The 17,390-nt window shown below is 34.7% G+C and overlaps 1 pseudogene across 1 annotated transcript; it reads right to left on the bottom strand.

Moving 5' to 3' along the window:
- Positions 1 to 2,074: 2,074 nt before the first annotated feature.
- On the bottom strand, positions 2,075 to 6,770 carry LOC112289359 (carotenoid 9,10(9',10')-cleavage dioxygenase-like; annotated as a pseudogene). The gene is made up of 13 exons (XR_016505861.1): positions 6,108 to 6,770; positions 5,867 to 5,937; positions 5,459 to 5,585; positions 5,246 to 5,345; positions 5,028 to 5,090; positions 4,746 to 4,856; positions 4,378 to 4,563; positions 4,115 to 4,250; positions 3,873 to 3,990; positions 3,620 to 3,721; positions 3,234 to 3,488; positions 2,975 to 3,086; positions 2,075 to 2,857 (listed from the first exon to the last, which is right to left on the bottom strand). The product of XR_016505861.1 is annotated as a carotenoid 9,10(9',10')-cleavage dioxygenase-like (transcript).
- Positions 6,771 to 17,390: the final 10,620 nt, after the last annotated feature.

Here is a 17,390-nt window from a genome sequence, read left to right as displayed (position 1 = left end):
GGTAGCACATGTTGTTACATTCCTTGGAAATAAGGTCCTTTATTGTTTGCTTGTATACATCCTTTACATGCAAGTTATTTTGCATTTTAGCTTATATTACTAAGATTTAAGCCACTTACTAAAGATTTGAGCTCTCTGATGCTCTTCATATTTAAATGGCCAAGGCGACAATGCCATATATTCAAATTATCTTGGTTTGATGTAAATTCAATAAATACGGCTATATCCACTCCATTCACCTTCTTACAAATGAGGTAGTATAAATTTCCTTCTTTCAAGCCTTTGAAGACCTTGTCTCCACTCAATGTTCTTTCAAAACATCCATTCATGTAAAATTAAACTTTAAAACCTTCTATTACAAGTTTACTCACCGAAAGTAGATTTTGCTTCATCTTAGGCATATGAAGGATGTTTTTGAATTTGATCCTATTGATTTATTCATTCATAACCACCTCCACTATAATAGAGTTAATTTCAATGGCTTCACATGTGCCAATATCCGCGAATACCACGTTTGATGCTAGAATAGCCTCATAAGTGTCAAATGAATACTTATAAGATGTCATATGCTTGGAACAACCAGAATCCACAATCCATCTTGACATAGTAGCCATAGAGGTTCCATTTGTTGTCGTGAATACATAATCTTGTCCTCTAAACTCATCTTGCATAGTATTTACATTCTCCTTCTCCATCTTTCTCCCTTTGTAGTAATTTTGAGCAAAATAGCCTACTTTGCTACAAATGGAGCAAAATTTGACATTACCTCATTGATTTGGATAGTTGCCCTTGTCTTGATATGAATAGAAAGCTAAATCTTCACTTTGGGACTCTTTTTCTTTCTTCTTGGTTACTTCATGGACAAGTCTTGCTATCACATAATCCATTGTAAGCTCTTTTAGTTTAATGGACTCCAATGCCATAATAAGATAGTTGTAGGATTCGGGAAGGCTCATCAGTAAGGTCATGACAATATCACTTTCTTCTAAAGGCTTGTCAACAATTGTTAGTTGATTTGCAAGAGCCTTTATCTTATTGACATGAACCATGAGGTCTACACTTTCTTCCATCTTGCAAGTGAAGAACTTCCTCCTTGTATAGATGATATTAGATAAGTTCTTATTCTCATAGATGTTGCAAAGAGTCTTCCATGCTTCCATTGGTCTTTTGCAAGAGTTAATGTGGGAGAAGTTGGCTTCATCCACATTGATTGTAATCAATCCAAAAGCCTTCTTTTCACAATGTTTGAACTCTTTCTTCTCCTTCATATCAACATCTATGCTTAGAGCCTCTTCACTTTCATCTACAATATTCCAAAGATCCAAAGATGCCAAAAAAAGCTCCATTTTTACCTTCCAATGGTAGAAATTCTCACTTCTAAACTTTTAAATAATTCTCAATCCTTCATCTTCACTTGAAGCTATGTCTAAGGAAGAGTTATATCAAAAAAGATTGTAAGAAGAAGTCTTAATGCTCTCAAAATCAGCAAGAAGGTTTTGTTGCCTTAGAATCACAAAATCCTTCTTTGTGAACAAATTAGTGTTCTTACTCTCAAAAACACTTTCAACTTCACTTCTAAGACTTTTCACAAGTCTAATGACCTATCTAAGTGTCTCAAATCTGATTTGCCACTCTAATATCACTCTTATGCTCACAAATCACTTCTATATACTATAAGAGGCCTTTTAAATACAATCATCAACTTTAGGATATGAAACTATAAAGTTAGATCACCAAGGATCTATCTCAGCAATAGCACAATGCAAGTATTCTATAACTTTACCTTAAGGTGAAAAACCAAACACCAATACCAAAATGCTCTTAACCACAAGTAAGAGCAAACCAAGATCTAGATCTACATCTGAATCTGAAAGTTAGGTACTTCTAAATCCTAACATCAGCAATAACAACTTGATCTATTCCACATTTACAAAACCACTTCAAAGAACTTCAAAAAATACTCAAGCAAATGTGAGTGGATCCATAACCTATTGAAGAAAAGAAGTCTAAAAACTACTAACACTTAGCATCAGCAAGGATTGCACTCTAAGAAAAGTGTGGAGAAAGATATCTCTTACTTCCAACATCTTTTACTTATAGATGGAGTTTACATCCCAAGTACATGGATTTCATCAAGAGTCACCTTCATCCTTCCAACTAGAGCTAGATTCATCTTAACCTAGCCACCATAGTAACTTTTTTTTAATCCTTTGCTGCCTTTTGACTATTAGCAACTTACTATGATAAATCTTCATGTGGTGGTAACTAAGTAAGAACTTGTTGATCTTCAACACACTTGACCTTCTGATATCAATTTTGCTTCAACTCTTCAATCATACCAAATTGCTCAAAATTCTGTTGCTAATCAAAAATTCTTTCTTAATACTAAGATGGTTAACATTTTTTCCTCCTTGAACAGGAGTAGTCAAATAACTATTCACAATGAACAATGGAAGTGAGGCCTGAAGTAACATCTGAATGGTATCCAACAGTTTGCATTTGATACTTCTCGATTGTCTAATGGTGGTCCGAAGTATAATGAATGTCACAGAGCACTTCGTTCCCAGTCGTGCGTCGCTAGCTTTGATCGATTTAAACATCCTGCAAGTCTGTAAAGGTGATAAGTCCTATGCATGTCACCCTTAGTTACATAAATATCCAGCGTGAGGTTTGCTAAAGATCTTGAGATGATATTGAACGATGTGAAGAGAAACTTCTGTGGCCGTAACAAGGCTTGAACTCGTCAGTTCAGTCACGTATAATGAGAACTGTTTGAGTGACGTGAGTCCTTCTAGTTGCGGTCTCGGTGCTGGATAGAAACCCCGTTCGTAGTTCACGCTTGCTGTAGTAGTTGCTCCTACACGAGTGCACAAAAGCACACTGTTATGCTGGAACTCAAAACGACAAACAAAACCAGGATCTGCACGCAAGACTGATCAGACTGCGAAGGTGAGATAAAATAAACTAGACCAACCTGAGAGACAAAATACGCATGGAATCCAAGAGGAACTCTTCTCGGTAGCTTCACAACTGCCACCGGCTCTGCCTTCATCGTAATTGCATCAATGATGACTACGTCCGATTTTCTGCAAAGAAATGAAGCACACCTACGTCTGGTTATCTCGTTCCTTCACTCTTTGCTCGAAGGAACTGATACCTCAATCCTACACCTTGACATTTACTCCAGCTAAAGGCTTGCTTGAAATCATTGACGTGCTTGTGAAAGCTCATACCCAGTGGTGTTATCGTGCACGTACGCAATGAGGTATCCGTCATCTTCAAGTCCGTTGCTGCCAGGATTTCTTGGGACAAATATTGCCTCGTGTCCTGTCCGTTCTTGCCCATAATGAAACACGCCGACTATGTTGCCTCCTACTTTCAGTTCTCTAGACGCATCAGGTGATGGCTCCATCGTGAGGTCGTACTTCGCGACGCCTATGATCATCTCCTCGTCATCGAATACCGAACAGTATCCATATCGTGTTCTCCTGAAACAGCTCATCCGACAGAACAGCTGCGTTTTAATTTGGTACACTCACGAAGACTAATTTCATGCAGGGGAAAAGAGCATTCGGTCTTAGAATGGTAGTATATTTTGTGGTTTGAAAAACGATCCCACCTGCCAGTGTACTCCTCGTTGATTCTGGGAAACTCAGTGCAGAGGTTCGAGAGCTCTCTTTGCGTTACTTTGCCATCCTTCAAGTTCATCCTGAATTCGAATCTGTATGAAGATTTTTTTGATGGTGGAGGTGTCAAATGTAATGACTGGGAGTACATCGCAACATGTAATGCAGATCAATCAGCCCTCAAGGTTATCTACCCCCAACTAAAAGATTGCAGAGCATTCAAGTCAGTCGAGAAAGAGAACTTACAATCTGGAACCCAAAGTCATTCCATTTTCCCTCTTAGATTTTGTCAATGGCTTGATATCGAAACTCTCATTCCTACAGCAAATGAGCACCACCTCATCCCCTTCTTCCCATGCATTTACTGCAATATTAGACAATAGAACACATCAACTAGTTAACACGAGAAGCATTGAAAAGAGGATAAATTGAGATGCCACAGTGCATTTTCTTTACATAAAACATTGAGTATGGCTGCATAGTCTTACGTGTGTGGCTAATGTAACATGGCGGAATTTCGAACCACCGGATTTGGGATTCGTTTTTTGCGTATCGTGGTAGAAGTCCCAACCGTGCCTCTTTACGCCTATCAAACTTGAAAAGGGAATCGCCACAAAACAAGCCCTGCATTGGTTGAAAAATAGACTTTTAGAGCCATGCTTGTTCAATTTTCAAGCTCGTATCGATAGGACATTTACAAGGTGGAGAAGTGATACTCTAATCCTCTATTTGGAGATTTAAGTAGCCTTACCGCGACATTTATGTGCAACGGAAGGTCGAAGAATACGGCGTAGTTCTCGGTGATGGCGAAGTCGTGCATCACGGAAGGACCTGGCAGTGTGATTGGTACTGGCTCCCCCAACAACGCCATCCTTGGATACCATGCGGTAGATCAAATGCGGAGTCACCACCTCGTAGGCGAAGAAATGCATCTCCCCTGCCATTTTCGAAGATCGAACCAGGATAAACCAGACGTGCATGTTGTTGGATGCATTGCATGTTTAGCGATGACTTCAGTGATCCTAGACTAACATCCCATTTGGAGGGTTAAAATAAGCCATGACTTCCACACAACTGAGATGGGTGTCTGGTAGTGCACAAGAGTCAATTGATGCATACCTGTGACAGGATTAATCTTTGGGTGAGCCGTGAATGGGTGTCGCAATTTGTGGTCGTAGTCTTCATGACCTACAGTCTGAAGGTCTCCGTCATCCTGCACTTTTATAATATCTGCACGCAGATGGTGACCATGCCAAGGTCTTATGCGTTAATGGGTTTTTTTCCTTAAAGAACAATGACAGCAGAATCAGTGGTTTTTTTTCTTCTTATACTTGTCATATGATTTTTTATTTTTATTTGGGGAGTTGAGTATGTATGTGTATGTGTGTGTGTGAGACTTACACGGTAAGTCTCGCTCATGAAGCGCAAGAAGCTTGTTGTTATGGAAAACCATGGCTGTGTTGCCTGCACCATCCCGAATACACAGAATGGGTTAGCATTTCTGGACGAGACCCAAGTGAAGGACGCACACAACACATGCTTCGGTTCTCAGGCCATTGCAATTGAATGACTTCAACTGAGTGCGAGACTCAGTATCAACTGGATCAGCAAGATGGTACCTGTGCCGTCTCCTTTGGAACCATCAAGGACGCCAAAGGTCTTCCGTAGCGCCTCTATTATGCCAACTGATAGCCCCCGCATGCCTTGCAAGTCCCCTACCTAATATGATAAACAACCAGGTAATTCCATTGCTGGCCAACCTTCACTCAGCCAGTGGAAGTTTCTGAAATGGAACATTATATCATATCATTCACTCAGCACTGGAGACTCACCCTGATGAATTTTGGACCTCCATACATCTCCTCCTGTTGCAACCGCGACGTTTGAACATAACGCGCCACGTAGGAGGCCTTCCCATCTTTGACTCTCAATCCATGTATCATTCCATCCCCATCAATCCTAGACATCCACAAAACTTTGTACGTTAACTTGCATAGGGATTAGTGATTCCACACCCTACTTCACGCATGCACTGAATTGAATACTCCAAAGATCTGCTGCGCGAATGCTGATCATGAAGGGCCTTTGCTGAACCCTGAGAAATCTAGCGTCGAAGTACAAAAATTCTGAAACGTATCATTAAGCTTCACAATTCATCTTTCTTCCACCGCGTATACAAACTGAGGTACGTGAAGATCGAGGGAAAGCCAGCTCGAGCTGGCCGGGAGAAGTGTGCATGCCAGTGATATCCGTTTAGTGGCTGGAATCTGGGATTGGGACCTATGCGCAGAAACTCTCCATCCAAGCATGCCTTCCACAAACAGAATATGGAAACAGTGAGCAGAATGAAAAGCACAAATTTCGACAATATGTCACTTCCACAATATATTTTTACAACCGAGTCCCTTCATTCGTAAAGTTCAGAACTCTTTCATTATTGATAACCTGGGAAAGAATGTAGTGAACAGCTGTGGTACATACTGGAATGCTGCCGAAAACGGGAAGGTTTGTCGTTGGAGCCATCTCCGGAACAGGAGCATAATGATCAAGTAGAAAATAGCATGTATCTCCATCGCAAGAATCTTCATTTCCCAACAACTGCAGGACTCTCTCCTCAAGATAATCGCAGAACGAAGTGGCCAGGTAGACTAGAACTTTAGAGGCATCATTCATCAACCTACCCGCAAGATCGGCACTAAACCTTGACATGGCCATCGACTTCAGAACCTTAGTAACCGTCTCTGCAGTCGCTGACATGAACCATGGGACATTATTTTTCGGATCCTTTACGACTAAATTCGGCAGACGGGGCGAGACTACAGCAACGATCGGAGTTAGCTGCCGCTGCTGACTAGTTTGCCGCCGGCGAGGTGGAGCAAGGTGACGAGCCGACCCAAAATGTATGAGACGCATTGTCGATGAAGATAATTCACTTCGATCCAGTCCAAACATCGAAACTGATGTCGACGCAACGGTCAGAGTTGCCTGAGCAGCACTTTCCATTATGGCAGGGATTGGTTAACAAATAGATGATCTCAATCGTTACTATGTAACACCTCAATGACGGATCGTGACTACTGAGTGATCGATCAATCGATCAAGTGGATGAAATGAAGTTCGGAAAACTCCAACACAGCAGTTCGATTGTAACAACCTACCATCAGACGATATTTATGGTGTAAGTCTCTCGTCCGTAATGCGTACAATGACACTATTGGCAAAGCGTACGAACCCACGAGGAAACGTGTTTTTGTATTTTTCTGTGGCTGCATTCTGGATTGCAAGATTCCAACTGAATTTCTTATTGTTCTACACATGCTGTGCATTGGCACACTTCAACATCTGATTTGCTAGATATCCTTCTCGTCAAAAGTTGCTCGAGTATGTAAGCAATGAAAACGTTCATGGAGGTTCATACCTCAAATATATGGCTCGAAATTAGTTTTACCTCAGTCACATGGTTCACATTTGGTTCCACCTCAAATTCATGGCTCAGAATGAATTAAAATGTAAGGTGTCGACTTAAAATTAAAACATGTGGTGTCAAGGACTATGAATTGAGTTGCAACGTCTCTTTATCGTCTCCTTTAAGTCTCCTTTACTCTTTAACGTCTCCTTTATGTCTCCTTTTGACCAACTATGTGATGTTTCTTATAATATCTACACCATTTTTTTTTTTTTTTTTTTTTTTTTTGTATTTTTGGCTTTATTATTGTATTCAAAAATATAAAAATGCAAAAAATAGTAAAATTAAAAATACAAAAAATATCCAATTAACTTAAGAATCTTTTATTGCTTTCAAATTTTGCACCACTTCTTCATAACAATTTCTAAGGTGATAAAACTCAAATTTATCAAAGTTTTAAAATTTTCTCTAAAAATTTTAAAATATTTTTTAAAAAAATTCCAAAAATTTCTATAATTTTTTTGTGATGCTAATATCAACTTATTTTCCTACCTTGATGATTGTCATGTAGCTCCTAGTTAAATTCAAGGTAGGAAAATTATAGAAATTATCATCAAGGTATTGTCACGTACCAAGATATTGTCATGTAGCTCCTAGTTAAAGAATATATATAGAAGCAAGAGTGAAGCCTTCTTTATTCTTGTCAATACCTTTTTAGTCCTTAGTCTTGTTTAAATTTTTTTTAATCTTCTTATTTTTGGTAATAGCCATTCTACTTTAATACTATATCATCTTTGAGTGGTTTTTTAGTCTTTTCAAGTGTAACAAGAGTATATTGACATTTTAATTTTTTGAGATTCATGTCCTTGAGAATAGATAAAAAAACCAATATAAATATTAATTTAATAAATATTTATTAATATTTATTAATAAAAAAAATTAATTAAGATAATTGCTTCTAATATTTAATAAGACTCTATTCTTATAACTTTTCTTCTAATTAGACTTTTGTAACTTATAAATATTTTTAGATTCTAATAAATAATAAAATAATCAAAAGATTCTCTAATCTTAGTATTTTTATTCTTAAATGATCTAAAATTATATTTTTAATGAATCTATCAATTAAGATGAATTGGTGGAACTCACATACTAGTAGAAAATAGAAGAATCAGCAATTAATCTAGTCCTTATAGAATAAGAGGTGCACAAGTTTTATATATTGTAGCACCTTAGATGTAGGTAGGAGACTAAGATTAAGGCCATGAGACTTACATTTATACTTAAAACTGAACATGCTTGTAAAAAAGAAAAAAATATTAGTAAATAAAAATAATAGTAAAAATAAAACAAAAAAATAAAGATAATAAGATAAGAAAAAAAAAATAATAAAAATAAAAATATAATAAGAAATTAAAATAAGAAAGTAAAATAGAATAAGATTAAATAACATAAAAATAAAAATAAATCTTAAATTAAATTTTAATTTTAATTAATTTTATTTTTAATTTTTTTTGATATTATGTTTTTATTTTTTATTTTTGATTTGATTTTTAATTTAGTTTTATCTTGTATTATATTTATATATTATTCCATTATTTTACCTTATCTTTTTTTTGAATATTAAAGAAAAAAATTAAACATAAAATTTAAAAAATAGTACATAAAATCAATAAGCTAAATGATTGATGAAATAGAAATCACTATCCTCAATTATATTTTGCTTAAGAAAGCAACCTCTCTCCACTCAAAAAATTGCCAAAAATTAAATATTAATGCAATTGTAATGAAACTTATACCACGCTAAAGCACATCTTTTAATTGCTTCGAATCCAAAACAATCACTTTCAAATAGCAACCACACATTAGGAAATATCTTTTCAAATATGAAGTACACAAAATTGCTAAGGCAATAAATCCCTATCTAATCAAACATTCACTACAAATTCACTTCAATTTCAATTTGAATATGTGATAGCTTTTTAGAAAGCTAACAACAAGATACATATTCTAAAAAAGTTTCAAATTTAACCAATTAATATATAAAAAATTGATCAATGAAAATCCAAGATCAAATTAACTCTCTGTCATGGACATACACATGTAAACCAATAATTACCTATATGATATAGATAATAGTAGGTAAAAATAGATTAATTCCATAATATCTTCTATAGAAACTTCTTAGAAGATATGTAGACATTGCTTTGACTTTATAGATATCTATAATTGACTTTTTAGGTTAAAAACATGGTCAACAAGTTGGCCATATATCACACATATTGGTAGCTTGAAGAATTAGTTAATTATGTGGCTCATATGTAAAAAACTTACCTTATAAGCTAAGATATGTGTCCTGCAAAGTCAAAACATATTAGAGGTCCTATAGAACATTGCCACATAGTTCCTAGTTAGATAATATATTTAGAAGTAAAAGTGAAGCCCTCTTTACTCTTATCAACTTCTTTCTTGCTTTTAGTTTAGATTTAAGAGTCTCTAGTTTCTTTGTCATTTGGCAATAGCCAATTCAGTTTCCTTTTAATATACATATTACTTTATTTCTATTTTGGCACTTTTCTTTTAAAACATATTTTTAAAGTTTATACATCTTTTTTTAGTTTATATTGTTAATAGATTAATAAGAGTGTATTTATAATATTCTAGTTTTTTTTTTTTTTTTTTTTTTCTTAATTAAGAGTGGATTACCCCTTATTCTTGATAAAACATAAGTGTATTAGAAGTTGTAGATTATCCTCTTCTAAACTAATATTATTCTTAATATCTTTTTTGTTCTGAAGTCCCCTCTTCTATTCGTCTTGAGTAATATTAGACATTTATTTTTTAAGTATTATCATGGTAGAGCTTCTTGAAATGAAGAGTGCAATGGCACAAATGCAAGAGTAATTGAGGGAGTTAATGCTTGTGATGCATCAATTCAATTTATCACTACAAGGAGCAACAAGAATGGTAGGAAGTGAAGACATAGATATGATTAGAGTTGCTTCAACATTTGCATCCAATCATGTTCCTTCTTTTATGGTGGAACATCCATCTGGTATTAGAGAACCAAGAGTTGCCTTCTTTGAAAAGTTTGATGGTACAAGATCCAAGTTTTGAAGATTTATCAATCAAGTACAACTTGTGATTGAACTTCAATCGTAAAGCTATCCAATTCCAAGATCATAATTTAGATTCATTGGTACACTTCTTTCAGATTCAACATTATCATGGTTTTCATCTTTTTTTGAACGACGAGATCTAATATTGGATAATTTGGAGGCTTTTTAAGTAAAGTTTTCATCCATGTATGGAGAATATGATGCAACTCATGTTGTAATCAACAAGATCCGTATTTTATGACAAGGCAATTGATCCATAATATTATATGCTTCACAATTTTGATAACTTGCAACTGATATCAAGTAGGATGATGTCGCATAGATAAGAAAATTTTTCTATAGATTACAATATGAAGTAAAAAAAATGACGCTCAACTTATCTAATCTTCAAACATTGAATCAAATAATTAACTTTGATGTGAAGTATAACAATTGACTTTTCAAATTTTGATCTGAGAGTCAGATAAGTGGACTTCAACATTATTATAATTCAATGGCAATACCAACGCCTCTTCAAGACATACATTCAGAAGTAGAGGATATATAAATTGATGCAGTATGTTTCAAACCTCTTACTAAGTAAAAAAAGACTCGTCGCTATCAAAAAGGATTGTGCTTATATTAAGGAGAATCAAAGCACACTGCTCAATATTGTGCAAAGAAGTGATACAATTATAAAATGAAGAATAAAAATATCAAAGAAAATAATATATTAGAAAATGAGTTTGTCCACCTACAATACCTAATGAAGGTTCTAATCTCTCCTCAAAATCCTCTCCTTGTTTTATATTAAATATTATTTTAGGACCTATACATTACAAAGCCTTTGTCTTGTTAGTTTCAAGAGCCTTAGTATGTTTCTTACATGAAGAATTAGTTAAAAGACTTAACTTATTTTTAGTAATGAAAACTAAATCTATTCATGTAGAAGTCATAGATGGTCACCTGTTGTCTTTTGGAGATGTTACTCATGAAATCTTTTCCATAGAAATAATAACTAATAATCATAATAGCTTTGTGGTATTTAATATCATTAGATCTTCTTTTAATTCAATCATTTTAGATTTATCATGGTTACAAAAACACAATCCTTGAGTAGATTGGATTTTTCATACTCTTGACTTTTTTAAAAGTATAATTAAGAGTGTAGTTAATCAAATAGAAAATCACAAATCTAGTACAATTAAACCTATATTTGTAGGTACAAGAGCTTTCTTGCATGCTACAAAAAAAAGATCACCTTACATCATTTATGCCACACCTATTTTTAATGGTGCAAAGACTTCAAGTGATATTTGAAGCCAATATTAAGATTTTTAAGATGTATTTGAGAAAAAAAATGAAAATATTCTTCCAAAAAATCATCCCTATGATTATTCAATTAACCTTCAAGAAGAAGCACAACCGCCATTTGGAACAATCTATAATTTATCACAAAATAAATTTGCCAAATTCAAAGAATATATTAAAGAGAATCTTGCCAAGAACTTCATATGCCATTCCAAATCTCTAGTAGGAACTCCAATTCTATTTGTGAAGAAAAAAGATGGATCATTGTAGATGTGTGTTGATTATTTGTCACAACCATATTCATGTAAGCTAATAATTACATATACAAATAGGTAAAAATAAGTAAAAGTAAATAAAATTAAGTTAATTCTATAGTATTTAAAATGAAAGCTTCCTAGAAGCTTCATAGATGCTACTTTAACTTCATAGGTGTCTTTGATTGACTTTTTGGATTAGAAACGTGGTCAATAAGTTGGCCATGTGCCACACATGTTGTTAGCTTGAAGATCAAGTTAATTATGTGGCCTACACGTAGAAAAACTTGCCTTGTAAGTCAAGGCATGTATCCTACAAAGTCAACACATATTAGAGGTCCTATAGAATGTCACCACGTAGCTCCTAGTTAGATAATATATATAGAAACAAGACTGAAGCCTTCTTCACTCTTGTCAACTCCTTTCTTGCTTCCAGTCTAGTTTCAAGGGTCTCTAATTTTCTTGTCTTTTGGCAATAGCCATTCTAGTTTCTCTTTCAATATATATACTTGTTTATTTATATTTTTATATTTTTCTTTGAGTCAAGGCTCACTTGTCTGAATTATTTTTTCATCGAGTTCTTGTTCTCGACAGATTGACAAGAATACACCTACAATATCAGAGCTTTGTCTAATCTTGATTAAGAGTGGATTACCTTTTTTTCTTAATAAAATATAAGTATATTAGAAGTTGCGGATTACCCTCTTTTAAATTGATATTATCTTTAGTATTTTCTTTATTCTCAAGTCCTCTCTTCTATTTATCTTGAGCGATATTAGACATCTTCTCTTTTTTAAGTGTTATCATGGTAGAACTTATTGAAATGAAGAGTGCAATGGCACAAATGTAAGAGCAATTAAGGGAATTAATGCTTGCGATGCATCAACTTAATTTACCACGACAAGGAGCAACAAGATTGACAGGAAGTGAAGATATAGAAATGGTTGGAGTTGCTTCAACATCTGCACCAAACCATGTCCCTTCTCCTATGGTGAAATGCCCTTCCAGTATTACAAAACCAAGAATTGTCCTCCCTGAGAAGTTTGATGGCACCATATCCAAGTTTTGAGGATTTATTAATCAAGTACAACTTGTGATTGAATTTCAACTCCAAAGCTATCCAATTCCAGGATCGCAAGTTAAGTTCATTGATACGCTTTTTTCAAGTTCAACACTATCGCGGTTTTCATCTTTTCTTGAATGACGAGATCCAATATTAAATAATCTAGAGGCTGTTCTGATGGAGTTTTGATCCATGCATAGAGAACATGATGCAATTCATGTTGCAACCAATAAGATCCATATTTTATGACAAGACAATCGATCAGTAACGTTGTACGCTTCATAATTTTGACAACTTACAACTAATATCAAGTGGGATGATGCTGCACTTATTAGCCAACTTTTTTACAGATTACAATATGAGGTAAAAAAATTAATGCTCAACTTACCTGATCCTCAAACATTGAGTCAAGTAATTGACTTTGCTGTGAAGTGTGACAATCGCCTTTCTGAATTTTGATTTGAGAACCGTACAAGTGGACCTCAACGTTACTATAATTCAATGGAAACACCAACACCTCTTCAACTTATACATTCGGAAGTAGAGGATATGTAAATTGATGTAGTATGTTTAAAACTTCTTATTGAGCAAGAAAAGACTTGTCGTCATCAAGAAGGATTATGTTTATATTGTGGAGAATCAAATGATATTGCTCAACATTATCTAAAGAAACGACGCAATCACAAAATGAGGAGTATGGCTGTCAAAGAAGACAATATGTCAGAAAACGAATTTATCCAGCTACAATAGGGACCGTGCGGCTAGAACCTTACACAATATGTAGTAAAGGTCCTATTCTCTCCTCAGAGCCCTCTCCTTGTTTTACATTAAATGTTATTTTAGGACCTAAACATTACAAAGTCTCTGCCTTGTTAGATTCAGGAGCCTCAGCATGTTTCTTAGATGAAGAATTTACTAAAAGACATAACATATCTTTAGTAAAGAAAACTAAACCTATTCATGAAGAAGTCATAGATGGTCGTCCATTGTCTTCTGGAGATATTACTCATGAAATCCTTCATATAGAAGTAATAATCAATGATCATAATAGCTTTGTAGTATTTAATATCATTAGATCTCCCTCTAATCCAGTCATTTTAGGTTTATAGTGGTTAAAAAAATACAACCCTCAAATAGATTGAATTTCTTGAACTCTTATTTTTTTTAAAAGTATAACTAACAGTGTAATTAATCAAGTAGAGAGTCATAAGTCTAGTTCAATTAAACCCATATTTATATGTAGAAAAGCTTTCTTACATGCTGCTAGGAAAGAATTAGCATATATTATTTATGTCACACCTATTTCTACTGGTGAAAAGACTTCAAGTGGCATTCTAAGCCAATATCAAGAATTTCAAGATGTATTCAAAAAAAAGAATGCAGATACACTTTTAGAACATCGTCCCTATGATTGCTCAATTGACCTTTGAGAAGGAGTACAACCGCCATTCGGACCAATCTATAGTTTATCACAAAATGAGTTGATTGAACTCAAGGAGTATATTGAAGAAAATCTAGTCAAGAATTTCTTACGCCATTCTAAATTTTTGGGAGGAGCTCCGATTCTATTTGTGAAGAAAAAAGATGGATCATTGTCGATGTGTATTGATTATTGAAGAGTCAACAAGATTACCATCAAAAATAGATATCGACTACCTTTAATATCTGGACTTCTTGATCAACTGAATCAAGCTAAAATCTATACAAAAATAGATCTTTGGGGAGCATAAAATCTAGTACGCATCAAAAAAGGAGATGAATAAAAGACTACGTTTCGAACTAGGTATGAGTATTTTGAATACAATATCATGCCTTTTGGACTTACAAATGCACCAATAGCTTTTCAACATCTAATGAATGATATTTTTTGAGAGTTTTTGGACGATTTTGTAGTCTATTATCTAGACGACATCTTGATCTATTCTAAGAATCCACAAGAACATGAACTTCATGTTCGTCTTGTGTTACAAAAATTAAGATATGTAGGACTCTATGCCAAAATAGAAAAGTATGTATTCCACACTACTGAAGTCGATTTCTTAGGTTACATCATTTCAAATGATGGACTTATGATGGATCCTAAGAAAGTTCAAACTATTATAGATTGGAAGATTCTAAAAATGGTAAGAAATGTCCAATGCTTTTTAGAATTTGCCAACTATTATCGGATCTTCATCAAAAACTTCTCTCAAGTTGCAGCTCCACTTATACATTTGACTTGTAAAGACAAACTCCAATGGAATCAAGAAGCGGAAGTTGCTTTTGAATCTTTGAAGACAGCATTTGTTTCTGCACCAATCTTGTATCGTGTTGATTTTTCCAAAGCATTCTTTATGGAAACACATGCATCAGACTTTGCTCTGGGTGTGATTTTATCTTAAATGGGAACAGATAACAAACTTCATCTAGTAGCCTTTCATTCAAGAAAATTCTCAGCAGTTGAAATCAATTATGAAATCCATGACAAAGAACTTCTTGCAATTGTGGATTCTTTTCAAGAATGGCATCATTATCTAGAAGGCGCTTTTAGTCTAGTCATCGTGTATATGGATCATAAGAACCTTGAATATTTCATGTCAGCATGCATATTAAATCGTCGTCAAGCTCGTTGGAGCATGTCTTTATCAAGATTCGAGTTCATCATCACTTATCGGCCAGGAAAATAACAAGGTTTATTCAATGCCTTGTCTAGACATTCTTATCTTGGACCAAAAGAACGAGATGGAGCTTTTGAGCAACAAAGAATGGTTCTCTTGAAGCTAGAGCAATTTGATCTTCGAGCAATAAAATCAACATTGATTGTTAATTTAACTTTTCTTAAGCAAGTCCAGTTAAGTATGTCTTCAGACCTTCTTATTCATGATATCAAGAATAATTCTTCTAAATCTCATGATCCATCTAAATTTGAATTCAAGAACAACCTACTCTATTTCAAAGGACACCTATATGTTCCAAAAGGAGAAGCACATTTACATATTCTTCAAGCTCGTCATGACTTCCCTGCAGCAGGATACAATAAGACTTTGGAACTGATATCTAGGGATTTTTGGTGGCCTCAAATGTGAAAGGCAATCAAAGATTTTGTACAATCATGTGATGTTTGCTCAAGATCAAAAACTCCTCGTCATCGACCTTTTAGACTTCTTCAGCCATTACCCATTCCAGAACAACCATAGTCTTTTGTTTCTATAGACTTCATCACGGATCTTCCAATCTCAGGTTCTTATGACTCTGTATTCGTGATAGTAGATCGTTTTACCAAGATGGCACATTTTGTACTATGTAAAAAATCTATCACAGGTGAAGAAACAGCTAAGCTCTTTCTTGACAATATCTATCGCTATCATGGATTATCCAAGGATATTATATTAGATAAGAGAATCAATTTGTATCAAGATTTTGGCGGACTCTTTTTAAGATTCTAAAAGTGGATATAAAACTATCTTCAACATTCCATCCTCAAATTGATGGACAAACGGAGCGTGTTAATCAAGTTTTGGAGCAATATTTAAGATGTACCATTAACTACCAACAAGATGATTGGACAATTCTTTTGTCATTGGCAGAGTTTACTTACAATAACATGATACATTCTTCTACAAAACAAACACCTTTCTTTGCTAATTATGGTTATCATCCATGACTTGATACTTTTGACTTCTCAAAAGTTGATAATCCTGTTGCGAAAGATTTAGCGATTCATTTATCATTGCTATATGCAACGATAAAGGCGTAGTTAAAAGAGGCTCAAGAACAACAAAAGGTCAATGCGGATGTCTATTGAAAGGAACAACCACCATTCTTCTTGGGTGATAAGGTATGGCTACTTTGTCGTAATATCAAGACCACTCGTCCTTGTGACAAGTTGGACTGTTGAAGACTTGGACCATTTTTTATTTCTACACAAATCAATCCAGTTGCATATCGTTTACATCTACCGGAGTCAATAAAATTCCATCCAATATTCCATGTGTCTCTTCTTCAACCATACAAGACAGTGGACATATCAAGAAGATGACAAGCTCCACCTCCTCTTATACAAGTGGACAATAATGAAGAGTTTGAAGTAGAAGAAGTCTTAGATTCAAGGCGACATCAAAATAAATTGGAATATCTTATCCATTGGTGCAGATATGACATTAATGAACACACATGGGAGCCAATAAAGAATCTTGCAAATGCAGCAAAGGTGGTGGAGGCTTTTCATTGACGACATCCATCAAAATCAAGATGAAAACCTTCTTTATAAAAGAAACAACATCTAATTAAGATAACATTCTACTTTCAATCATTGTTCATAGCTTCTTTGTAGTAGTGACGCTCAGGAGATAGAGAACCAACAACCAGCGGATTCGACTCAAGAGCCTTCATTTGCTGACCTGTTGGATGAGACATTACGATTGTCATAACCTTCAAGATGACGCAATCGAGATGAAGTTCTTTAAGAACAATATGTTCTTCTTTGAATAGATGGCAAAATACAACGCGTTTGATATCACAACCTTAGAAGGGACTCCCGATGTTTGGTGATTTTACTAGAGATAGGAACAACTCTTGATGGTATTCTAAATGTTCTATTCGAAGGAAGTTATAAAGGCCTCAACAATGATCAAATAATTGGGTGGTCTTCCC

This window comes from Physcomitrium patens, chromosome 12, assembly GCF_059467195.1.
Source record: "Physcomitrium patens ecotype Gransden chromosome 12, ASM5946719v1, whole genome shotgun sequence".
NCBI classification, from domain to species: Eukaryota; Viridiplantae; Streptophyta; class Bryopsida; order Funariales; family Funariaceae; genus Physcomitrium; species Physcomitrium patens.
Note: the sequence above shows the minus strand (reverse complement) of the source record. Positions and strands in the feature narration are given on the sequence as shown.